The 27,474-nt window shown below is 40.9% G+C and overlaps 1 protein-coding gene across 6 annotated transcripts in view; it reads left to right on the forward strand.

The window, feature by feature from the left end:
- The window catches only part of LOC133477412 (VPS10 domain-containing receptor SorCS1), a 271,543-nt gene that overhangs the window by 49,280 nt on the left and 194,789 nt on the right, over nt 1-27,474 (forward strand). The gene's annotated exons all lie outside the window — the stretch shown is intronic.

Below are 27,474 nucleotides of genomic sequence, written 5' to 3' on the forward strand. Positions count from 1 at the left end.
TATAGAGGATATGTCCAGAAAGTGACAGTTTAAAACACAAGCCACAGTATTTTCTACAACTACAGCACTGTAATTCATCACTCCAATGAATTATGTGTACCCATAATGCTTCTCACCGACTAAACTACAGGAGCGTGAGTGTGAGGAACAGTGCCAATACTTAACACAGGAAATCGCTTGTTTAGACCATGTTGATAGGAGCTTTGTTCACATCACACAAGCAGGGCATGCTACATAGGCACGTATTTGTGTGTGTGTGGATGCCGATATCAAGTGGACAAATAAAATATCTGCGCCTCTAAGGTGCAGTTTCATTAATTGATATTGAAATGCTTATATGAAAGCTATAATTTGATATAGTAATATAATAAATAATTGGTCACTGCTTTGCAAATTGTATTTACTGCTAGGTTCTTTTTTGGAACATAACACCAGTGATAAATGAGGGTCTATGGTATAATTGTTTCCAAGTCCCATACATTAATTACTATATGGAGGTCTGGGGACACACATGCAAATCAATACCAATTTAATTTTTATTTTATAGAAAAGGGCAATCAGATCATAAACACTGCAGATTATCGTACATCAATAAATTTTTTCATAAAATTATACTGCACCCCTATGACATGCTGGATTTTACAACCCCAATTCCAATGAAGTTGGGACATTGTGTTAAATATAAATAAAAACAGAATACAATGATTTGCAAATCATGTTCAACCTATATTTAATTGAATACACTACAAAGAGAAGATATTTAATGTTCAAACTGATAAACTGTATTGTTTTTAGCAAATAATCATTAACTGAGAATTTTATGGCTGCAACACGTTCCAAAAATGCTGGGACAGGTGGCAAAAAAGACTGAGAAAGTTGAGGAATGCTCATCAAACACCTGTTTGGAACATCCCACAGGTGAACAGGCTAATTGGGAACAGGTGGGTGCCATGATTGGGTATAAAAGGAGCTTCCCTGAATTGCTCAGTCATTCACAAGCAAATATGGGGTGAGGTTCCCCTCTTTGTGAACAAGTGCGTGAGAAAATAGTCAAACAGTTTAAGGATAATGTTCCTCAACATACAATTGCAAGGAATTTAGGGATTTCGTCATCTACAGTCCATAATGTCATCAAAAAGTTCAGAGAATCTGGAGAAATCACTGCATGTAAGTGGCGAGGCCGAAAACCAACATTGAATGCCCGTGACCTTCAATCCCTCAGGCGGCACTGCATCAAAAACCTACATCAATGTGTAAAGGATATCACCACATGGGCTCATAGAGTCAGTCGTGAACTGAGATGAACAACTATTTTGATGAAAACATGAAGCAGAACAAACGAACAGAAAAGGAGAAGAAGAAGAATTTTCATTCTTGCTTCATAGAAAAAAAAACAACTGACAAGGTGGCCACGAAACAGAACACTAACCTTACTCACGGTGCAAAAAAAAAGACAGCATGATAAATAACTGTGGAAAATACACACACAACTACCGGTACTACTAAGGGAAACAAACAATAATAATCCATCCATTCATCCATTTTCTGAGCCGCTTATCCTCACAAGGGTCGCGGAGTGCTGGAGCCTATCCCAGCTATCTTCGGGAAGGAGGCGGGGTACACCCTGAACTGGTTGCACATACAAACAAACAACCATTCGTACTCACATTCACAACTACGGGCAATTTAGAGACTTCAATCAACCTACCATGCATGTTTTTGGGATGGAAACCGGAGTGCCTGGAGAAAACCCACGCAGGCACAGGGAGAACATGCAAACTCCACACAGGCAGGCCCGGGGATTGAACCCAGGTCCTCAAAACTGTGAGGCAGACGCTCTAACCAAACGGCTACCATGCGGCCAACAATAATAATAATTATTATTATAATAAAAGAATAATTAACAATACACAATTCCCCACACTATTTTACAAAATACCACTCAGCATTAGTCGGTAAGGATATTCCTTTAAATGAAGACAAATCCACTGAGAACCTCTGCTCCAAATACTGTACAGTGGTTACCACTCTGACCATTTTGGACTAAGACCTGATACACACATAAGGACTTTTAAAAATAACAACCTAATTTCATGTTTGAAATTAAAACAGAATTCAGACTAAGAAACTTTATTTAAAGATGTCCAGTAAAAACACAATTACAAATACAATTCATAACAATTAACATCAATTAACAACAGCAAAATCAGCACACATTTCCTCCTCTGACAGCCTGCAGAAGGTGAAAAAGAAAAACTAGTGAGCTCCAATATCATCGTGTAAGTTTCATTATTTAAAACGTGTCAAACTCATGGCTGGTGCTATTGTGTAGTGTTAACACACAGATTTTATTTGAGTGACATCACCTGTTAGACCTAGTTCAATGTACCGCACACGCCAAGCTATTAAAAAACTCGGTCGTGTTAAAACAGGATAGAGTGTGAAAAAACAGTCTGTATTAAAGTGTTTGTATAATTGGTCGTCTTAAAACAGAATAGAGTGAAAAAACAGTCTGTATAAAACTGTATAATTAAAGAATTAGAACTAGTCTGTGGAAATCACAGCCAGCTGGTCGAGTTACCTTTAATACGTGGGTACACGTATTAAAGGTAACACGTAATACGTGTTCCTACAATAACACACAACGTCATTAACCGTGAGTTCATTCTCCTCTGCCAATTTTATTGAAATGATAACTTACCTGAAAAATTTGGGTGGCGAACTGCGTGCTGCAGTGCTGTAATTAATGCAGCTGCAAACGATTTCTGCAGTCGCTACTCTTGAAAAACCGATAAGTTCCCGCCCACACAACCCTGGATAGGTCAGATAAGCTGATGCAAAAAACAACTTTCTTGAGTCATTTAATGAAGCTGGGAAATACACGATTTTCAGGCGATGCTTGCAGTCATTTTAAATTGAGTCTCAGGTTTAGTCTTTTCCACAAAAATGCTTTTTAATCTTAATCACATTTTAGTCATTTCAATATATGATAGTTGCGTCCAGTTTTATCCATCCATCTTCTATACCACTTATCCCCACTAGGGTCGCGGGTGTGCTGGAGCCTATTCCAGCTATCTTCGGGTGAGAGGCAGGGTACACTCTGAACTGGTCGCAAGCCAATCGCAGGGCACAGAAACAAACAACCATTTGCACTCACAGTCACACCTACGGGCAATTTAAAGTCCTCAATTAACCCAGCATGCATGTTTTTGGGATGTGGATAGGAAACCGGAGTGCCCGGAGAAAACCCACGCAGGCACGGGGAGAACATGCAAACTCCACACATGCGGGGCCGGGATTTGAACCCCGGTCCTCAGAACTGTGATGCAGACGCTCTAACCACCGTGCCGCCAAAAGCAACATTAATTTCATAATTTTGACAAAATACTACCATGTTAAGAAAGTAGTGTCCTTAACTATCAAGCAAGTTGGTATGTTACTAAAATTTACCAAAACACTTGTATGTTAAAATGAAAATAAGCCTTCGTTTGTAAGAATCCGATAAGGATTAAGGATTTTATGCCACTCGTAAATTTGCCCAAATGTTCTTGGCTAGAAATCACTGTAAATCATTAGAAAATCTGTGACCGAAATCTTGACTCTTATGTTAGTCTTATTAGTTGAAAACAGGCCATTTTCAGATTTTTCAATGGCGTCTGCTCGAGCCAACTCATTTTCACTGTCAAACTTCACAGAAAACAATAGTGAATAGCGTCCATATATTTTCCGATCGTGTCTGAATCCTATGAACGTGTGATTTTCAATGCTGAAATCGAGGAACATATTAATCTTTGTCAGAACCACAGAAAATCTCATAAGAGTAAGAGTACGCCCTGCCGGATTGTGGCCGGTTTGTATCCCTGCCATGTTGTCGTTGTGTCCCTGTGTGTCACTTAACCCACATTGCCGAATTAATGTGGTTGGATGTGTGGTGTTGGTCGGAGTGGCCATAGGCACAGAATGACAGCCACACTTTTGTCAGACTCCCCCACGGCAGCTGTGGCTACACAAGTAGTTTACCACAACCAGGGTGTGACTGAGAAGTGAATGAATAATGCATATAAATTGTAAAGCATCTTTGAGTGTCTAGAAAAGCGCTCTATGTGTAATGCATTATGATTATTTATTATTAATTGGAAAATTTCAAAAAGAAGGAGGTAAAGAGATTTCCCAACAATGTAATCTGAAAAGGACAAGGATTATCTTGCGCTAAATCCACGTACCCAAAATCCGGCATAGCAAAAAAGAAAGGAAATGGAGGCCATTTTTCTGGATTTAGTAACATACCTAAAAGAAGCAAAAGAAAAATATTATACCTTATTAACCATATAACGAGCACCCACCCTTTAGTTGATCTTTTTGCGCTCTCTTTCTGAGCAAAGCGGAGGCACAAATCCGGTCGCGAGCTAGGCTAACATTGCAGATAATGCAGTATTGCAGATAATTTTTTAACCAATAATTATTATGTTGATTAATAAATATGTAATTTGTGCATTAAATATTGAGGGTGTTAAAGATAATAATAATGATGTTGTTTTTCCGTTTGCGTGATATGCTACAAGCACTGACTTGAAAATGGGAATTTGAGGAACAGCTCCTTCATTTTCGTCGTTCAAATTGAGTTTAGTTGGGCGCCTAGCAGAGGTTTAAACACCTCAAGGAGGACACAACATGTCTCCTTCCCCCTGTTTTGGACTGTTGCGCTTCTCCTGATGTAAATGGCAGTCACTGGATAAATCCTCCTTGCTTCTGAAACTGGGAGACACTGCAAAACATTCGGGCCAGTGTGTATGGATGTGCCATCGCAAAGGGGCTACATTGCTTCAAATCCAGCCATGGAAAAAAAAAATGTAGAGCCTTTATAGAGGTCTTTCTAATTGTTTCTCCTTTCCACCTGTTTTCTGCCCTATTACAGTTCAAAGGTTAAACATTCAGTCAGCATGCATGTTAGTCAAACGAATATATAAAACATGAACATGGAACATTTAATTTGAACTGTCATGTTGGAAGTAAAATTACATAAATCCTCCAAACTGTATAGCCCATGGTGACAGATGCAAAAGGCCCTTAAATGTCTTTCTGTGCTGAGCTGTGGGCCATGCTGCCTTGATTGCTGTAAATCCAGAACGGAGCAATCAATGTCTAAAGTACGAACTGCAATGCAGAAAGGCATGCTGAGAAAAACTGTGGCTGGACACTTTCTCTTCACAATGAGCAGTCCCCCCTGCAGGGACATACAAGATCAGTTACTTGCAGAAAAAACTGTACAAGCATGTTCGCACATAATTTTTCAGAAAAGTGTCTCAGAAAAATCTCTAGGGCTATACAGTATGTGTGTATGTGCGTGTATATCTCATCTGTAGGAAGTCACAGACCTTCCAAGGGCGTGCTGGAGCCTATCCCAGTTGACTCTGGGCGAGAGGCGGGGTACACCCTGAACTAGTTGCCAGCCAATCGCAGGGCACATATAAACAAACAACCATTCACAGTCACATTTACACCTACGGGCAATTCAGAGTCTTCAATTAACCTACCATGCATGTTTTTGGGATGTGGGAGGAAACCGGAGTACCTGGAGAAAACCCACGCAGGTACGGGAAGAACATGCAAACTCCACACAGGTGAGGAGGCCGGATTTGAAATCGAGTCCTCAGAACTGTGAGGCAGCTGTGCTAACCAGTCGGCTACCGTGCCACACACACACACACACACACACACATATATATATATATATATATATATATATATATATATATATATATATAACTTGCATTTAATTTTTCCAAAGAATGAAGCCTGACTCTCCTTTTTATTTAGAATTTTCCATTATCTCACTAAAGTGACTCACAAAAGTGAGTACATGTACAAAATTAAGACATGAACCAAGTAGCTGCCTCTTCTGAAGTTAAATCTGTTCAATGTACAGTAAATGTCCAAAACAAGCAATTTTTTGCATCTCATCTGTCGGGACTCACAGACCTTCCAAGTGTGCAGTAAGAATAATAAACGGTGAGACCATTTTGTCAATTTAAGACTATCAGCATTGTTTTGTGATGGAATGTACACTAAAGTACATTTCTCCAGTGGCAGTGGAAAGCATGGAACAATATTTATGTGGGGGTACTTACTTACGTCTTCCCTTCGACTGCTTTTTTTCTCCATCTCACTCTCTGCTGTCAGATGTTGACTGAATCAGGTTAGAGATGGGAGGTGCAGAAACACAAGCACTGCTGGTTGAAATGACAATGTTTCCTCTCTTTGTTGATTTTCTCTATGCTCAAACCTTCTTCCCTACCCTAAAAAAAAAATTAGTTAATGTAACTTGTACACAGCTTGGTGTGGGTGAACAACGGTAACTAAAGAACAGTTTAATTTTGGACTATAAACAAAATTATTATGTAATTATTCAAGTAAGAAACAATGCAACACATGCAACATTTACTCTACCTCAATGAACACTGTAGTTTCCATCCATCCCTTCATTTTCTTCTATTTATGAGGGGTCGCCTGGGCAACAACCAAAGCAGAGAAGCCTTAACTTCCCTCTTCCCAGCCACTTCATCCAGCTCTTCCAGGAGGATCCTGAGACATTCCCTGGCCAACCAAGAAATATTAGTCTCTCCAGCATGTCCTGGGTCTTTCCCGGGTCCTCCTCCTGGTGGGTTGCACCCAGAACACCCCATCAGGGAGGCGTCCTGGATGCATCTAAACAAATGCTGGAGCCAACTCATCTGGATTCTTTCAATCTACTCTGAGCCACTCCAAAGTACAGGCCTCTCAACCTTTCTCTAAGGGAGAGCCCGGACACCCTTCGCAGGAACCTCATTTCGGCCACTTGTATCTGTAGTCCTGTTCTCGTGGCCACAACCCACAGCTTGTGACCATAGGTGAGGGTGGGAATGGAGATCAATAATAATAATAATAATAATAATAATAATAATAATAATAATAATAATAATAATAATAATACATTCAATTTCGATAACATTTTTCAAGGAACTCAAAAACACTTTACAATTGCATGCATTATTCATTTACTCAGTCACACCCTAATGGTGAAAAGCTACTTGTGTAACCACAGCTGCCTTGGGGCAGTCTGACGGAAGCATGGCTGCCAGTTTGCACCTACGGCCCCCCCACCACCAAACATCCAACCACAGTCATTTGTTGGCAATATGGGATAAGTAAGTGTCTTGCCCAGGGAAACAAGGACGACATGCACGTGGGCAGGGATAATATCCAGTGCCCCTCCGGTTACAGAGCGTAAGCTTGCCCTCTGCGCCACGTTGCCCCAATGATCAATGGGTAGATTTAAAACCTCAGGTCCTTTTTCACCTTGACAGACAGATTGTTGGATTTATCTTACCCAACATTATAAAAAATAGACACAAAAGGAATGAAGACGCTGGTTTCTTTTTCTCATGAGGAGGGCGTATGGGAGATTGTTCAGATCACAGCCTCTCAACACGCTCTAAACAATCCCCCCCCTCGCTCCTGCTTTTATTTGAAATAGGAGGGATTTACAAATCATAATGTTCTAAGCAATAAGACACAACACAAAATATTTGATAATAAGAGGGTTTTTCCCAGACATAGTATTCTAAGTAATAAGACACAACACATAATATTGAACCAACACCTGTCACGACCCGACCACATCTGATCACGTCCTTGGTCCAGGCGCCCTTCCATCGGATGATGCTGAGTTTTCTTTTTGAAGGCGAGACATCTAAAATTGTCCATTATACTAATGCAAGCTAAGCAAATAAATGATAACTTCTACAATTTATCTAACATTTCCCTCCTGTTTATCATGTATTTGCACAAATTCTCATATCATCTTACAGTCACTTCATTTCGATTTTTAACTGTAGAATCATTTTTATGAAACAAATACATTTACACTCAGAGTAAACTTGTCATATATGAATGTTGTAGTTTAAACATTGTAATCATCTGTATCAGGTAACAAATCAGGTAAAGCAAAATCATCATTATCATCATAATCATCATTATCATCATACAGTATACATCAGCTCCATACGCTTTCTCCATGGGGGTTATGGCTGTGGTGATTAATTTACTGATTAATGCCAGAATGCATGGGATACAACAACATCACTGCAGATGTTGCACCAAAACCGCCTGCCGATCTCCCCCTCCATTCTTCCCTCACTTGCGAACACCCAAGGTACTTGGAACTACTCCACTTGGAGCAGGATCTCATTCCCTAATCTCCACCCTTTTTCGACTGTGGACCATGGCCTCAGATTTGAAGGTGCTGATTTTCATCCCAACCGCTTCACACTCCGCTGTAAACTGGTCCAGTGTAGCGAATACGCCCTATGGAACACGTTGTCAACGACACAGGAAATCTGGTTTATGTTACCTGGACCATAAACTAATTGACAGTCCTCCCCCCAGCCATCCTTTATGGTGTCTGTGTTTACCCCCGATAACACGGAACTGCTACATAATAAATATTAATTGTTCTTAGCCACCAAATAAGGTGGAAACACTCATTGCATAGATTAACCTTGGTGTGTCTGTGTTAATGCAAAAGATGGGAATTAATTTCTTATTCCACGGGTCTTAAACCGCAAACAATTGTAGGCTGAAATTCAACATCAGAGGCGTGGTCTTTCTTCCCGCTTTTGCCTTTGGGGGCAGCCCCCTTTCTCCTTGGTACAAAAGGCCAGAGTATTCTCCCCACCGACTAATCACATCCCAAGTTCTTCTCCCTCCTGTGATGCCAGATGGTCAACTAGAATTTGAACTTGAATAACTTGAAGTAGTTCTCCAGAGCCTCACCAAACTCCTCCCAAACCTGCATTTTTATCCTCAGCAACCACCAAACCTGCATTCCAATTGGTCTGCTAGTATCCATCAGCTTTCCACAAGCCAAAAAGGCTGTTTGGACTCCTTCAACATGACAACATTGCTCACCGCCGGTTCCACGACAGGCACTGACGACCTTAGAGCCAAAGCTCCCATCAGCCGCCTCAATAATGGAGGCATGCAACAAATGACCCACTCGGACTCAATGTACCCCGCCTACCCCGAGACGTGGTTGAAGTTCTGCCCAAGGTGGGGTTGCTATTTCTTCTGACAGGAGACTCTGACAGATGTTCCCAGCAGGCTCTCACAATAAGTTTAGGTCTGCCAGGTCAGACCGGCATCCTTTCCCCACCTTCAGAGCCAACATGCCACCAGGTGGTGATCGATTGAAAGCTCTGTGCCTCTCTTCAGTCAATTCCGACGACATGACCATAAAGTCGATCATCGAACTGCAGCCAAGGGTGTCCTGGTGCCAAGTGCACGTATGTACACCCTCTTGTGTGAACATGGTGTTTGTTATGGACAATCCACGACGAGCACCGAAGTCCAATAATAGAACACTTCTCGGAATCTGGTCGGGTGGATGTTCCCCCCAATCACACCCTTATAAGGTCTCACTGTCATTGCCCACATGAGTATTGAAGTCCCAGGCAGAAGGAGGTAGTCTCCAGCAGGAGCGCTCTCCAGCACCCTCTGGAGGATCTGTCCCTCACCCGAAGGCGATGGGAGGCTACCCGTTCATCCACCGGGGATGAACCCCAACGTACACGCACCAAGCTCGAGGGCAATAACTATGGCCACACCTGGCAGCCGCCTCTCACCAGGAGAAACTCCAGAGTGGAAGATAGTCCAACCCCTCTCATGAGGGTGGGTACCAGAGCGCAAGCTGTGTGTGGAGGCGAGCCCGTCTACATCGAGAACATATTGACCTTGTACACCAGCTCAGGCTCCTGCCCTGCCAGAGAAGTGACATTCCACATCCCTAGAGCACCCAGCTCACATTGCCCTTTAGTCCCTCTCATGTTACCTCTCCGGCCTGTACCCGGCTGGACCACATGGGTGCAGACCTGACCTCGAGGGGCTCGCCATCGAGCCCCACCTTCAGGCCTGGCTCCAGAGGGGGGCCCCAGTGACCTACGTCTGGGTGAGCGAAACGGAGGTACAGTATAGTGTATATAGTATATTGTCATCTTCATAGGAGGTCACTGAGGTCACCTAGGACCTGTTTGCCCTTGGTGACACTGCCAGAGACATAAAGCCCCAGACAACTTAGCTTCTAGGATCATTGTGGCACAAACCCCTCCACCAAGATGAGGTAAAGTGACGGCTCAGGGAGCGGACACTGTTTTGTTTGTTTTTAAATACATTGGTGCATTTTAGCATAAATAACATACAAAAGACTTAGATTTTCCCTTATCTACAAACGTTGCTCTTTCTAAGCAGCATTATACGCTTAATGTTAACATTTATGCAAACTCGTAGGGGGTTGTATTAGCTAGCACGCATGCGCGAATGCGCACACAAACACGTACAGACACACACACACGGACACACACACACACACACACACACACACACACACACACACAGACACACCTGCACACAAACACACACACACACTCACACACATTTTGAACTATTCTACAACTTTGGAACTATAGGGCCCAATGAAGTACTGTATTTTGAACTAAATCAAACAGAATTGACACACTCCAGATCTCTATGCAAAATGCACGCTATTATTTCCTTCTGTTTTTAAAAATCATCCATCCATCCATCCATCTATCCATTTGCTGTACCGCTTGAACCTCAGTCGTCAGAACTGTGAGGCAGATGTGGTAACCAGTCGGCCACCGTGCCACCTTTAAAAATCACATTAAATTAAAAATAACTATTCGGCACAGCGGTTGGGAGGCATGACTGGAAGAATATCTGCAAATGTTTTAAGTTTATATTTTGTTACTTTTTGTGTCACTGTTTTTTTCCCTCTTCATACTGTATGTTGTGTTTGTGTGCCTGTTCAAATTAGTTTTCCATTTCCCCACCTTGAAATCTAGAATATTTGAGGCCTGAGCTCTTTTGTCATGTCATAGCAGGAAATATTCAGGTTTTTCTATTTTTAATGCAATGAGCTGAGCAAGATTCCCTGTTTTGTCAGGGTTCTGCTTTTTTTCCCCTTTTCTTTTCCCTAAACTTCACTGGGTGGATACTTTACCTTAGCATTGTGGTGGGGCAGCAGGACAGAAAAATATTGTGTCAAATGGGATGCCTTTAAGCTTCTCACTTTCCAAGAGACTGGGTTCATCCAAGTGGAGGTCTTATTACTGTATTTCAAAGTGGAGGACTCCTTCAAATTCACACCTTTGGCAAACCTTACCCTTTCTGATCCCTCAGAACTGCACTGATGAGTTGATCTGAGGGGGAAAAAGTTATACTTAAATGATGAGGGATGGAGACATACTGTGTCTGCCAGCATTTCCCAGTTTTTAATTGCTTCCAAACTCAGGATCAGGTTAGAATGATGCATGAATGTGTCATAGTATTACTGAAAGCATTAATTATTTTCTGACAGAGCAATTATAATGTTCCATCCATTCATTTTCTATACTGCTTATCCTTTTTAGGGTCATGGGTGAGATGAAGCCTATCCCTGCCAATCACAGAGCACATAGAGTGTATAGACAAACAACCATTTACTGTATAATCACATTCACACTTCATAGTCTTCAATAAACATAACATGCATATTTTTGGAGAGGAAGCCAGGGAGAACAAGCAAACTCCACACGGGAAGGCCAGAACTTTGATTTGAACCCTGAAACTCAGAGCTGTGCGGCTGTCGTGCTAACCACTGCACTGTGAAATTATCATCTTTAGTAAGGATAATCAGAGCTTCTTTATAAGTATAAATGGTAGAATAATTATTTATTGTAGATAATCAAAATACACTAAGTCTTGTGCATTTAAAGATGGCCTTCTTAAAGTTGTCCTGTAATAAAACTTCAAGTTTTGTTGTACTCTTGCATTTTTATTTTGGCTTTGTGGCACTTTAGTGAAGCACATAGACAGTTGGTCCAGCATATTTTCTCTGTTTCTCTGACAGTCTGCTGTTTACGTAACCAGACAAGCAATATACTGTAACCGATGCGGACGATCGCTTGAGTTTCTGCAAGATTTGTTAAGATAACTACACTGATGAAACCTATTTCCAGAATCCATGAGGGTGTTGAACTTGATTAATGAAATTCACAGGGGATAAGTATCGCGGCAGTTTTCATAACAATCGATAAAGGAATTGTTAATTTCAGTGATTAATGTTGCCTTCAGTCTCCTTACCTAATGCTACCAGTCTCTAACACCTTACGCTCATCTGGGTACTCACTAAATATATTGACTATTTTCAGTGTGATTTTGATTAAGGTAACAACACAGTATTATTACATGACATGTTGTTTTGTCCTATTTTTCATTCAATAGTTAGTAGAAAAATGCAGTTTTACTGTAACAGTGTCACTGTAGAAATCGTGACACTTCCATTTCTGCCACTTTTTAAGCAGACATGTTTTTATCCATATATATATATATATATACAATATATATATATATATATATAGTATGTGTGTGTGTGTGTGTTTGTGTGTGTGTGTGTGTATGTGTACTTTTGTAAATATTGACTTTTTTCAGCTGAAGTTGTACAAATGTACTTCTATAACAACTACTTCTCAGAGAAATTTTCAAAAACAAGCTTTTTTTTTTTTTTTTATTCAGGCATCCATGTGTATATTTATTGTCTATTAATGTTGTATCTTATCAAATGCATACTTTTACTATATTTTCAATTTAGTTTTTTCAGATAAAACTACATTTTAAAAAGTATTTTTTTGCTTTAAAGAAGTCTAAAAAATTATTTGGGTATTATTTAGGGCATCTGTGGCATAAACATTACAATAGGTGGCTGTCTAATAAATTTGTTAGGGACTGTATATAAATACTTTGATGAAATAAATATTCATAGAAATACAATCTAAATGTGTCATGTAAAAAATGGTTATTTTAAGTTGAAACAGGTTTGTGTAAAGGGCTCGTGAGTTCTGATCCCTCCGTTGCTTCTTAATCTACAGACTTTTTGACAAGTTCATTGTTTCAGCCTTGTACCCAACCTGGAGACGTTCTAACATTTTCATGACATGGACACTAGACGGGTTCGTTTGAATCAAACTTATGACTGATGAGAAAGATTGGCATAGGTGCTTCAAAGAGACTTCGAAGTATCGCAATACTACTGTGTCAGAGTCTGTCAGCCATGTGTCTGATACTCTCTGTTGTTGCTGATCTTGTCAAGTTTGGCACTCTTCTTCAGTGGCAGCATACTCAATCATTATCATGTGAAAGAGTGAATGACGCAACATTGTTAAAGCACTTTGAGTACCTTGTACTTAAAAACATGCAATACAAATTAAGAACATTTACCATTCTGAACACTTTCTGAAGATTTATATTTGGTCCTTTTAAGAATAGTTGATGGTTTTGAGCACCCAGGATCCTGAAGTTGTTAAAATGAACCAGAGCATGACCTTGGAATCTCCAAGTGACTGCCTTTGATGTGTGTGAAGTGGATGTAGGCTGGGAGAGACCCATTGGTGAATAATGTATAAAGCACTCTACCTGAACCCTACATCCCAAGTTGATTTTAATTACAGTGCTTCACAAAAAATTGCTAGTAACACTGCATGACACAGCCTGATGTAGAGGTGTGCGATACACTTTTATTTTATTTTTTTAATCGTAGTCCGATATAAAATTGTTTACCGCATGATATAATCAGAGGTGGGTAGAAATAATGCCCCACATTTACTCTGTTATAGTTACTCAAGTAACATTTTGGATAAATTGTACTTGTCAGATTAGTTTCAATGCAACATACTTTTTACTTTTATTTGAGTATTTACAGTGGGTACAGAAAGTATTCAGACCCCCTTAAATTTTTCACTCTTTTTTATATTGCAGCCATTTGCGAAAATCATTTAAATTCATTTTTTTCCACATTAATGTACACACAGCACTCGATTATTGACAGGAAAAAAAAATGAATTGTTCAAATTTTAGCAGATTTATGAAAAAAGAAAAACTGAAATATCACACAGCCATAAGTATTCAGACCCTTTGCTCAGTATTTAGTAGAAGCACCGTTTTGAGCTAATGCGGTCATGAGTCTTTTTGGGAATGATGCAATGAGTTTTTCACACCTGGATTTGGGGATCATCTGCCATTCCTTGCAGATGTTCTGTAGCTCTGTCAGGTTGGATGGTGAACATTGGTGGGCAGCCATTTTCAAGTCTGTCCAGAGATACTCAATGGGTTTAAGTCAGGGCTCTGCCTGGACCATTCAAAAACAGTCACAGAGTTGTTCTGAAGCCACTCCTGTATTTTAGCTGTGTGCTTAGGGTCATTGTCTTTTTTGCAGGTAAATCTTCGGCCCAGTTTGAGGTTCTGAGCACTCTGGAGAAGATTTTAGTCCAGGATATCCCTGTACTTGACCACATTCATCTTTTCTTCGATTGCAACCAGTCACCCTCTCCCTGCAGCTGAAAAACACCCCACAGCATGATGCTGCCACCACCATGCTTCACTGTTGGTACTGTATTGGATAAGTGATGAGCAGTGCCTGGTTTTCTCCACACATGCCACATAGAATTAAAAATTTGGTCTCATCAGACCAGAGAATTGTATTTCTCACCATCTTGAAGTCCTTCAGGTGTTTTTTTTAGCTAATTCCATGCGTGCTTTCATGTGTCTTGCACTGAGGAGAGGCTTCCATCGGGCCACTCTACCATAAAGCCCCAAATGGTGGAGGGCTGCAGTGATGGTTGACTTTCTAGAACTTTCTCCCATCTCCCGACTGTATCTCTGGAGCTCAGTCACAGTGATCTTTGGGTTCTTCTTTACCTCTCTCACAAAGGGTCTTCTCGCCCAATTGCTCAGTTTGGCCGGACAGGTTCTGATCGTCCCAAACGTCTTCCATTTCAGGGTTATGGAGGCCACTGTGCTCTTAGGAACCTTAAGTGCGGCAGAATTTTTTGTAACCTTGGCTAGATCTCGGCCTTGCCACAATTCTGTCTCTGAGCTCTTCAGGCAGTTCCTTTGACCTCATGATTCTTATTTGCTCTGACATGCACTGTGAGCTGTAATGTCTTATATAGACAGGTATGTGGCTTTCCTAATCAAGTCCAACCAGTATAATCAAACGCAGCTGGAATCCAATGAAGGTGTAGAACTATTTTTCAGGATGATCAGAAGAAACTGACAACACCCGAGTTAAATATGAGTGTCACAGCAAAGAGTCTGAATACTTATGGCTGTGTGATATTTCAGTTTTTCTTTTTTAATAAATCTGCAATATGGGGTGCTGTGTGTACATTAATGAGGAAAAACATTAACTTAAATGATTTTAACAAATGGCTGCAATATAACAAAGAGTGAAACATTTAAGGGGGTCTGAAAACATTCCGTACCCAGTGTATGTCAAGGAGAAACAGCACTTTTACTCCGTTACAATGATCCAGATGCAGCTCACTGCTTTTATTTATCGATTATTGCTTATTTATTAAGTATTGCTTGCACGATCTACGTATTTGTTTAGACGTCAACTTCCTCATCGGGTTCTGTTGCACCAATCTAAGGTAACCACTCGTGATGTTTGACACCAGTTCAGATATCAAATGGCGCACGGCAGTCACATGACAGTAAAGTCTTCTATTGGGCTTTTGTGGGCCTGCCAAAGTGACTCATATCGGGGGGAAAAAATCAGTAGACGTGATCAGACTTGTGTTTACATTTCAGTTTACTAAAAACAGTTTTATCATACATTGTAGTCTGTGTCCGCTCAAAATTGGGAAATTTCAGCCCACTTGTAACACCTTGCAGTAAATTGCAGATGTTTTTGTTGTTGTTCTGGCTGTGCATATGTCAACATTAGCTATATTTTATGGTAATAAGTAACTGAAAAGCATGCTTCTTTTGGGTCATGTGCTCTCTCTCTCTCTCTCTCTCTATTGCTCTCTCTCTTGCTCTCTGCCTCTCTCTCTCTCTCTCTCTCTCTCTCTCTCTCACTCTCTGTCTCTCTCTCTCTCTCTCTCTCCATCGCTCACACACGCACGCATGCACAGACAAACACACACACCAAGTACATCAAGTAAAGTGTGAATGTTGTTTATGTTGTGTGTGAATTTATTATGACTTATTTCTAAATATGCAATACTGCTTGTAAATTGTTGAAGATGCGTTTGTGGATCAGCGGGCAAGCGCATTTATTTTTGAGACAAACTTAGCTCAGTTTTCAAGATATTCACACACACCAGTTGAGAATATTCACACGTGTGGGGAAGGCACGTCCCTCCTTCCGCTAGGTGGCAGTGTTGCTGTCTCTGTTGATGACTTCACTGCAAGTAATTTCATGGGAATCCAACAGTCGATGGTCCAACCCTGCTGAAATCTCCAGTAAACCACTGCGGTCAGGCCAGCCCCCAGTCAGAAAGATGAAGTCAAGGCAGCCGCCCCAATGATTGTTTATACTAGGCATTACGGTAACATGCTGCCAACGGGCTTCTTGGGCTGACTTCAAAATAAAAGCCTGAGAAATAATACGTAGACATCAATGCTTTGTATTTAAAATAATCCATCCATCCATCCATCCATTTTCTGAGCCGCTTATCCTCACAAGGGTCACGGGCATGCTGGAGCCCATCCCAGCTATCATCGGGCAGGAGGCGCGGTACACCCTGAACTGGTTGCCAGCCAATCACAGGGCACACATAAACAAACAACCATTCGCACTCACATTCATACCTACGGGAAATATATTATCTAACATACTACAGCTTGCTAAAATGGAAGCGTCCAGCATTCTATTTTTATTAGAAGAGGCTTAATGGCAGCTACTTTAAGAGCTTTAGGAAACTCGCCTGATTGAACTCCGGTCCTCAGACCTGTGAGGCAGACGCTCTAACCATTCGCCCACCGTGCCGCAGATTTAAAATAATGAAACAAAATACTATCTCTGTTATATGGCAACGAGTCCACAGAGAACGAACTCTGTGCCAGTATTGCATCCAGGAAGTTGCATTATATAATAAAGCTAATTTTAAACCTCCATATATATCTCCCATTGACCCTGATTTCAAAAGATTATTTGAAAAAAAAAATCCCTTAGCTATCCTAGAACCAAACCAGCTCTGCTGTACACTAGACCGCCCCAGGACTCCAACTAAACCACGTTCATAAAAATCTGATGTGGCATTTCAAAATCAAAACTATTTTAAAGTATATTTTTTAAAATCACGCTTAAATGTTGGATTCCCGTAAGAAAAAAAAAACTTTAGTCAAGTCATCAACAGAGACAGCAATACTGCCGCCTAGCGGATGGAGGGACGGGCCTTCCCACACGTGAATATTCAATATGTGTGTTTGAATATCTTTAAAACTATGTTACGTTTGTCTAAAAAATAAATGCACGTCCCCGCTGATTCACAAATGCACCTTGAACAATTCACAAGCAGAATTGAATATTTACAAATGATATGTCATGATAAGCGGCACGGTGGACGACTGGTTAGCACATTTGTCACAGTTCTGAGGACCCGGGTTTAAATCCGGCCTCGCCTGTGTAGAGTTTGCATGTTCTCCCTGTGCATGTGTGGGTTTTCTCCGGGAACTCTGGTTTCCTCCCACATCCCCAAAAAACATGCATGGTAGGTCAATTGTAGACTCTAAATTGCCCGTAGATGTGAATATGAGTGTGAATGGTTGTTTTTTTTCTATGTGCCCTGCGATAGGCTGGCGACCATTTCAGGGTGTACCCCGCCTCTCACCGGAAGATAGCTGGGATAGCTAGCCCTAGTGAGGATAAGCGGTACGGAAAATGATAAATGCACACACATTAAAAAAAATTGTAAATTGCAGATATATTTGTGAATCTGAAAAAACATGTTAAAACATGGTCCACATTTCACTAAAAAGTTGATTTTATGTATATTTTACACAAGAAAATAAAACTGGTCGTCATTTCCAATAATATCAATCGGTTTTGGAACAATTGGGAAACAACTAATTGCACTTGGAACGGACCTTGTTCATCACCAAAATTGCACGCCCCCTATGTCTTGGTGTGACGTCAGTGGCAGAAGTGGAGACCAAAGTCACTGCATAGCAAGTGCGGGCAAAGGAATGTACTATGAAATGGCAGTATTTAGTCATATTTTATATATCGTCGCTGTCGGCAGAATCCCCCCACCTCCAAAATGACAAATTTTAAGGAAATTATATAGTGGGGTATAGTATAGTGGGGATGGGGAACTGCTGACCTCAACTCAGTCAGAAGAATATTTCGACGACCTCCTCAATTTCACCAACACTTCTTATGAGGAAACCGAGTATGGGGATCCCGAGGTGGGTTGAAGTCGCCAAGGTGGTTAAAAAGCTTTTTAGTGACAGGGCCCCTGGGAATGCCAGAGTTCCTTAAAGGCTCTGGATGTTGTGGGGCTGCTTTGGTTAACACACCTCTGCAAAAATCGCAGGATATTGGGGACAGTGCCTCTGGATTGGGAAACCAGTTTGTGGTCCAATTACAGGGGGATTACAGTCCTCATCCTCCCTGTTAAGGTCTGTTTAGGAGTTCTGCAGAGGAGGGTCAAATCTCAGATACAGGAGGAGCAGTGTGGTTTTTATCCTGGCCGTGGAACAGTCTAGCAGCTCTACATCCTCAGCAGGGTCCTGGAGGGTATATGAGAGTTCACCCAACCAATTTACATGTGCTTTGCAGATTTGGAGAAGTTGTTTGACTGTGTCGCTCAGGGAGTCCCGGGTGGGTTGCTTGAGACTATGATGTGCCAGACCCCCTGGCTGTTTGGTCCCTGTATGACCAGTTTCAGAGTTTGAAAGGGTCTGAAAGGGTCTCCACTGAAAGAGATCTGCAATGATTTATACAAACGGCTCAATTTACCATTCGATCAACTTTCCCACTCTCACCTGTGGTCACGAGCTGTCATTTGCGATTGAAAGAACAAGATCACAGGTACAAGCGGCTGAAATTAGTTTCTTCAGCGGGATATCTGTACTCTCCCTCAGAAATAGGGTAAGAAGCTCTGTCATCTGCGATAGGCTTAGAGTGGAGCTGCTGCTCCTTGGCATCGAGAGGAGCCACATCATGTGGCTCGGAGACTCTGGACGCCTTCATGGCGTGGGCATGTCCCACCAGGATGAGACCCCAGGCATGACCCAGGAAAGAGACTATGTCTCCCAGGTGGCATAGGAATGCCTTGGGATCCCCTCAGCTACTCTGTGATGAATAGTTGGATGGAGAATAGAATAGAATAGAATAGAATAGAATAGAATAGATGAGGATAAGCGGTAAAGAAAAGGCAGACATATATATATATATATATACACCTCACCATTTTTCTCACTAAATATACTTCCAAAGGTGCTATTGACCTGAAAAATTCACTAGATGTTGGGAACAACCCAAGTAATCCTAACATAGAAAGAAAGTAGAACAAATAAGATCAGAAATTAAGTTGTGTGTAAAACTGTGAACTAACACAGGGAAAAAGTATTGAACACATGAAGAAAGGGAGGTGCAAAAAGGCATGGAAAGCCAAGACAACACCTAAAATCACTAAACAGCAATCCAGTCCCTTGTCAGTGCAAATGAATATCAGCTGGTTCAGTCCTAATTAATGGCCTACAAAAAGGTCTCACTGCCAAGGTGTGAGTCAAGACATGGGTAAGAGCAGAGAGTTGTCTCAAGACCATCAAAAACTAATTGTTGCAAAACATAACAATGGCATTGGTTACAAGAGCATATCTAAGCTTCGGAATGTTCCAGGAAGCATGGTTGGGGCCATAATACGTAAGTGGAAGCCAATGATACCACCATAAATTTGTCTCGATCAGGTGCTCCTCACAAGATTACTGACAGAAGACTGCAAAGAATAATCAGAGAGTTGTCCAGGAGCCAAGGACCCCCTGTGGATAGCTTCAAAAAGACCTGGAATTAGCAGGTACTGTTGTCACAAGGAAAACAGTGACTAATGCACTCCGCCGCCATGGCCTGTATGCATGCTCACCATGCAAGAGCCCATTGTTGAAAAAAAAGCATGTCATAGCTCGATTACATTTTGCTGAACAACATTTGGACAAGCCAGTTAAATACTGGGAGAATATAGTCTGGTCGTTTGCGAGAAAAATTTAACTGTTTGTATGTCATAATGCAAACAATGTTTGGAGGAGAAATGACACTGCACATCGCCCTAAAAACACTATACCAACAGTGAAGTTCAGAAGTGGGAACATGATTTTTTGGGGGCTGCTTCTCAGCAAATGGTACTGGTAAACTTCACATTATTGAAGGAAGGATGAATGGACAAACGTACCGAGACATTCTTGACAAAAATCTGCTGTCATCTATGAGGATGATGAAAATGAAACGAATGTGGACATTTCAGCAGGATAATGATCCAAAGCATACTGCCAAGGAAACTCTAAATTGGAAAAAAAAATAAAGCTGCTGGAATGGCCCAGCCAATCACCTGACTTGAATCCAATCGAATATCTATGGAAAGAACTGAAACTCAAAGTCCATAAAAGGAGCCCATGGAACCTTCAAGATTTGAAGACTGCTTGTGTGGAAGAATGGGCCAAAATCACATCAGAGCAATGCATGCGACTAGTTTCTCCATACAGGCAAACAAAGGCTTTTGTACAATGTATTAAATAAATACGGCGTGTTCAATACTTTTACCCTGTGTCATTTAACACTATTACACACAACTTAATTTCTGATCTTATTTGTTCTACTTTCTTTATCTGTATGGATTACTCGGGCTGTTCCCAACATCTGGTGAAAATTTCAGGTCAATAGCACCTTTGAAAGTATATTTAGTGAGAAAAATGGTGAAGTGTTAAATACTTATTTCAGCCACACACACACACACACACACACACAAACACATTTTGAACTATTCTACAACTTTGGAACTCTAGGGCACAATGAAGTACTGTATTTTGAACTAAATCAAACTGAATTGACACACTCCAGATCTCTGTGCAAAATGCACACTATTATTTCCTTCTGATTTCAAAAATCATCAACTATAATAGACAAAAGAATGGAAGTTTGGCATTTTGAGAACAGGAATAAATGTAAAGGTACAATAAGAGCTAGTAAAAATGTAAAAAAATTAAATAAAGTAACACATTGGTGTAAAGCAGTTCAGGTCAAAAGTGTGGATCGGTAGCTTTGTTGAGTTCAGGATCGTAGTTGCATTTGGAATAATTTCCCGTAGAACCACTGACCATCACGGCACACTAGGCATCCTGGTCATAAGAGACCAAGATGTGCTTCAATATTAAGCCACAATAAGAATGATTTTGTAGTCAGACTGACTGGAACTATGGGCATAACTAGATCTTAATTCTTTACCAGACTAATTTAATAAAACTAATACGTTCCTAAAGGACAGAAATGCTCTGTGCTGGTCAAAGTCCATAATTTTGTAATCTCTGGGTAAGTATTTTCTCAAGAAGTGATGAAAAATGGCCCATTATAATTCTGAAATCTGATTCTTCAAAAGGAGGCTTTTTTTATGCGTAACTCATTAATTAAGAATGATTGTGAGTGCGGCGTGTATGAAATTGCAGGGATTTCTCTAACACTCACCCTAAATTGTATCCATATTCATGAGGCTATCATATTTGAAGGAATAATTCATATTTTATGACCCTTAGTAGGAGTTGCATCAGGTCAGGGTGGAGACTAATAGTTTGCTCATAAAGAACTGCAACATGGAGATGTTACAACCTCTTAGTGAGATATGGCTGAAAATCTGGTGAATGAGCCAATTCTATTTAGTCATGATTTGGGTGAAAGACTGGATGGCACACAAAAAATGTTTCAATGATGTAAATAAACTATAATGTATAATAGCCTACATGTAAAAAGTTCTTAAAATGCAGGGGCTGATGCTTTTAAAATGTTCTGCTACTACTCCTATTTTATACATACTAATATTATTCATTGTACTCTCTCCAGTTTATTCCAATAAAATAAAGAAAACGAATGAAACCAAAACACGATTTCATTCGATTGACAGGACGAGACAGTCGGAAGGCCATTGGATATTAGTATTTGGCTGTTTCTCTTCCCAAAGAGCAAAGATCAAGTAAAATAAAGCCCTGAGTTTCAGTAGCTTGATCTGTCATTTTTTAAAATCTGTTATTGACACACTGTTATTGGCCTGAGTTAAATCTGCTCTCAGTAGGACTTGGGGCAGTTGAGATCAGAAATAAAAATCCCTTAACATTGGATTGTTGAGGATTGTGAAAAATCCTAGTTCCATTAAATCATAGAACTTTGTGCCCATTAAGGACAATAGACAAATGGGGGTTTCATCCATCAAAAAAACGTAGGTAGATATTTGAATTGATTTTTAATCTGCATAAGTACCAACACATGAAAGTACTGGTTTTATTTTATTATCTTAAAACACATACAAACTTATTTTACATCAACTAGCTGCTTCATTTTTCATCTGAAATATCACAAGGATTTGTCCACCAACACCGCCCCACCTGTGATACAGATAATTAAAAGCGCTTATTGACATTCACTGATTCCATTTGTTTTGCTTGATGATTACAATGAAATGACAACTTGGTATTTTGAGTCAGTGACGACTCATTTGTTGAACTTCAGTTTCAGTCCTGAAGGAATCTCTCGAAGAAACGTGTATGATGATCTAATGTATGATATAGCTTCACATGTAGAAAGGAGCATTCGTGCCACATGGAAGATAAGCAGTACGGAAAATGGATGGATGGATAGAAGACTCAACAACATAAAAACATGAACAAGGGCATTCAAAGTCATCACAATCCTAACAGTACAGTATGTCTGTGTTAAGGTGGGGATGTTGAGGATCTTTTTCAAGTCTCACTTTAGTCTCCATTTTGCAAACAATGAAATACTGTTGTAGCGTATATTGGTTGAATAAAAACGTAATTAATTTAGGAGAAGAGAATAAGCCGGAAGCGATTCCTGCGTTACTTCCGTTTTAGCGTAATTTTAAATTTAATCGTTAAAATCAAACTAATCTGTATTGTAAAGGGGACCCACGTCACTTAATCTAATTGTCGAATTGGGTTTTGGTCCACGAATTTAGATTTTAGTAACGGGTGGTGCCTGGTCATTGCAGTGGTTGGTTATGTGCGTGCCCACGGTCTGTTGGACGGCAGTCTTGTCATCGCTAATTGGAGAATCAGCCGAATGCACAGAGATGTCGGAGTCAGAACAGACCATCACAGCGGACTGGCCAGGCTCGGGGGCGTGGCCTCCAAACAGGGGCTCAGGCTGTCGTCGCTCGTTCTTCATATTATTCACCAAGATGCGAATGATCTCAAGAATAGCATGTGCAGCAGTACCCAATTCTTTTTTAGCGAAGGGGGATGCATGACTTTTGGGCTTTTCGCGTTCGAGCCAACCGGACCGGGAGTCAGTTTTTTGCAGGAAATGTTCTAAGTTTTGGCGTGCGTCATTATTTTGGTAGCTCAAGACAGAAATACTGTGATCTGACAGCTTTGTGTTGGTCTTTTTATGCTTAGCGAAGCCTTTAGTGGCTAGGTCGCACAGTTGTGAGCTGGACAGCGTGCGAGGGCATACTGCCACTCCCAAATGGTGTTAACATGTGCGTGCATGTTTTCAACAAAAAGCGTTTTAAAATATGTCTTCTCCCATGTTCGGGTCGTTTAAATTCCTGAAGTACGCTTTACGCAACTGACAGTAGTAAGCTTGTGGCGTTTCGAGGCGCTCCTGTTTAACAGTAAGAGCTGCAGAAAACCCGGTTGCGGCCTCCGGATTGTCAAATTCATGGGACAAAGCCTGACAGAGGGCTTGATAGTTAGACAATACATGTGCTGGTTGTCGTTCAATTAAGCTACTTACTTCTTGGCTAGACGTAACTCTGGTAAGATACAATCTATCGCCCGTAGTAGCGCAAGGAAATTGTTTAAGGTAAAAGTCAATGTCTTTAAGGTACGCGGCTGTGTCGTGTGAACCGTCAGATTAGGTTTGAATCTCTGAATGTTGCGCGCAATTCTTAGTCTTTTAAGCTCATACCTGTAGAGACGCCAGGATAATATACAATGCAGGGGAGGCATTGAGGTGGACTGCAGTTCGCGCGGCGGGCTCCCGACTCGGCGGTGCCTGGGTTGGAGAGGGGCGTTGCAAAGTGGCAGGGGCCGTTGACCGTTTCCCAGTAAGGTCGGAACCAACCTCCACTTTGTCGATCCTATGAGGCAGACTGACAGGTGTGCGCTCATTGATTTCATCAGACAGTGTTTGCTGGAGGAAGACTTGTTGTCGGTTGACAATTAATTCGCGGGCTGCCTGTAATTCCCGTCGAACAAATGTTATTTCGGCTTCCTGTTCTAGCTTTAGCTTTTGCAGACAGCGCATGTCAGATTCTAGTACTGTCAATTGTGACATGAGTTCACATGAGTACTCAACACTTTTAGACCGTTCTTCTTTGACCATCTCAAGCTGAGTTTCAACATCAACGAGGCTGGCGTGTGCAAGGTTTAAACGAGTGTTGGACTCTGCTAGCTATGCCGTTAAGTTGATTTGTTGTTGCTGTTCAGCTTCTAGTTTGAGTTTCATTCTGTTTTCTTCCACATCGCTCCATTTTAGCTGTGACACTAAGTTTATAACCATGCAACTGAGCGTTCGAACGAGATTCTTATCTGTTAAGGTTTTGTTCTCAGTGTCAGTCATAAATTCTGCCATGTTGCTCTTGAGGGCTTCAAGGCTCGTATCTTTGACAGATTCTGCATAACCCGGGACGAGGTCTTTAGTAAGGTTACTTACAAGCTATGTTAACGTGTTGAGACTGTTATAATGGCTGGAACTTTTTACAAGTTCTGCCATTATTGCGTTGCATGTGCAGTAGCTGTACGTGGTACGCAACTGAATGGTTTGTAATGTAAGCTCGTTTGAGCGCTGCGTCAAGTTTGGAATCGATGCACAATATAAGCGGTGTAATTAATTGTTAAACAATTAAATAGCGTACGCAATCTATGGTGTCAAGGTGAATCACGTAACTTATGTATTTGCGAACATGCGTAGAAGCAGTACTCGAATACAACAAAATTGTTGTCAAATTTTGTGTACAAATTAATTCGATCAATTTAAAATTGCTGCGTGAGGGTTTAGCAATTTAATCTTTGATTTAAACAATTGTGAAGGCATCTAGGTGGAGTGAAATGAATCACCTTGTCAACTAAATTTTAAACTATCCATCCATCCATCCATCCATTGTTTACAGCTTTATCCTAACAAGGGTCGCGGGCATGCTGGAGCCTACCCCAGCTATCTTCAGGCGAGAGGCAGGGTACACCCTGAACTGGTCGCCAGCCAATTGCAGGGCATATATCAACAAACAACCATCCACGCACACATTCACACTTAAGGGCAATTTAGTGTCCTCAATGAACCTACCATGCACGTTTTTGGGATGTGGGAGGAAACCGGAGTACCCGGAGAAAACCCACGCAGGCACGGGGAGAACATGCAAACTCCACTTAGGCGGGGCCGGGATTTGAACCCCTGTCCACAGAATTGTGTGGCAGTAGTCTACCGTGCCGCCATATTTGAAACGAAGTTAACTAATTAATTTATTTAACTTTGATAAATAAAATGTAGTTATGATTTAGTTAAACAAATTGACTTGACTGTGTGTGATGCTATTGCTGCACGTCAATTCAATTTGTGAACGCAATTTAGGACTTTATGGAGCGTATATTGGTTGAATAAAAATGTAATTAATGTAGGAGAAAAGAATAAGCCGGAAGCGACACCTTCGCTACTTCCGGTTTAGCGTAATTTTAAGTTTAATCGTTAAAATCAAACTAATCTGTATCGTAAGGGGCACCACGTCACTTTTTATGTGGATAAAATTTAGGGAAAGTGACGAGAAACCTTTTTATCAGTCTCGTAATCTGACAGTGGCTACACTTTTTTTAATTTTTAGTTCTAGATGACAGAGGCTTACTTAAACTCAGAACACACACAAGATACAACCAAGAGTGGAATTTTATATAATTTTTAATGACATCTACAAGGGATCTAGCAGGAAACACACCAAAGGGGTCGAACTAAAGAAATAAAATAATAATAATAATTAAATAATAATGGTAAAAAGAAGGAAAATAGGCGTACGAAAATGGAAATCGTGTGTTGGACTAGTCGAAAACGCGAGCGTTTAATGCGTCCATTCCGGACGATAGAGAGCGAGAGAAGACAAAGTTGCGATTTTGTCTGAAGATAGTAATTTCCCTGAAATTATTAGGCACTAATATTGTACAGTCTGGCAATCACAGTCTGGCAATTACTCACATATCGGACTGACTGTTTATACTTTCATTTTGGCAAATCAACTGCTTATGGTTCAAATCACATTTCATGCTGCTCGGAGTCTAATCAAGACAAACAATTCTCAAAATTTTGCAATTGCACTTGTAAAGTTGACACACTGACACAGACATCCAGGGATACATTTGGAAAATTTCTGCAGAGTTCGTGGTCCGGTGGCAACAGCTGGGAGCCTTTGATGCTTGGGAGTTCAGACTTCGAGGGTAGATGTTAATTAGTTTAGGCTACATGAGGCATCTCCTTGGGACAGTCTCACAGCAGGGCCGCTTGGAAGAATGCAGTTTATGAAGGTGGAAGGGATGGGGGCCTGTTCTGCCAACTGGGTCAGAGTGACTACACAGTATTCAGTGTTGACAATACAAAACTATCAAAATTATGATCAGCAGTTAAAAGACTATTTTGTGTGTGTTCCTGAGAAAGCAATACTACTGTTAGTTCCCGAGAATGAATGCAGTAAAAAATGTAACAAATATTTAAAAATATGAGGTTAATTATATTTTTTCTTACCCTGTGATTGATTCGTGTCTAGGTTTGTGTAAGGATATGGCCATGAAACATGAATCCGAAACTTGCTTGTGTCTTTTTATTGTGTGTTTGAAGCAGATAATTCAGCTGGAGATAAATTACCTCGGATCCCCAGGCCTTTCATTTGTCAGCACTAATGACCACAGTTCCCTCCCTCAAACTCTGGTGTTGTTTTATGGATTGATTTGTGACCCGGAGGCAAAGCAGCTTCAATGAGTGAAAAAGTTTGCATTGAATTCATTAGTCTGGTCCACACTGTTTACTTTGTGTTTGTGTGTTTACACACACACTCACACACACAAACACACACCAGCACACACATACACACACATGTGTCATATTATCACAATAAAAGATTCTGAGAATTTGGATAAATTAGCATGGAAGTGACAAGGCCGAAAACTAACATTGAATGCCCTTGAAATTAAATCCCTCAGGCGGCACTGCATTAAAAACTGGCATCATTATGGAACTGGAACATCTGTGAAGGCACCATTAATGCTGAAAGGTACATACAGGTTTTGGAGGAACATATGCTGCCATCCATCCATCCATCCATTTTCTACCGCTTATCCGGGTCGGGTCGCGGGGGCAGTAGCTTTAGCAGGGATGCCCAGACTTCCCTCTCCCCA

This window comes from Phyllopteryx taeniolatus, chromosome 4 (assembly GCF_024500385.1).
Source record: "Phyllopteryx taeniolatus isolate TA_2022b chromosome 4, UOR_Ptae_1.2, whole genome shotgun sequence".
NCBI lineage: Eukaryota > Metazoa > Chordata > Actinopteri > Syngnathiformes > Syngnathidae > Phyllopteryx > Phyllopteryx taeniolatus.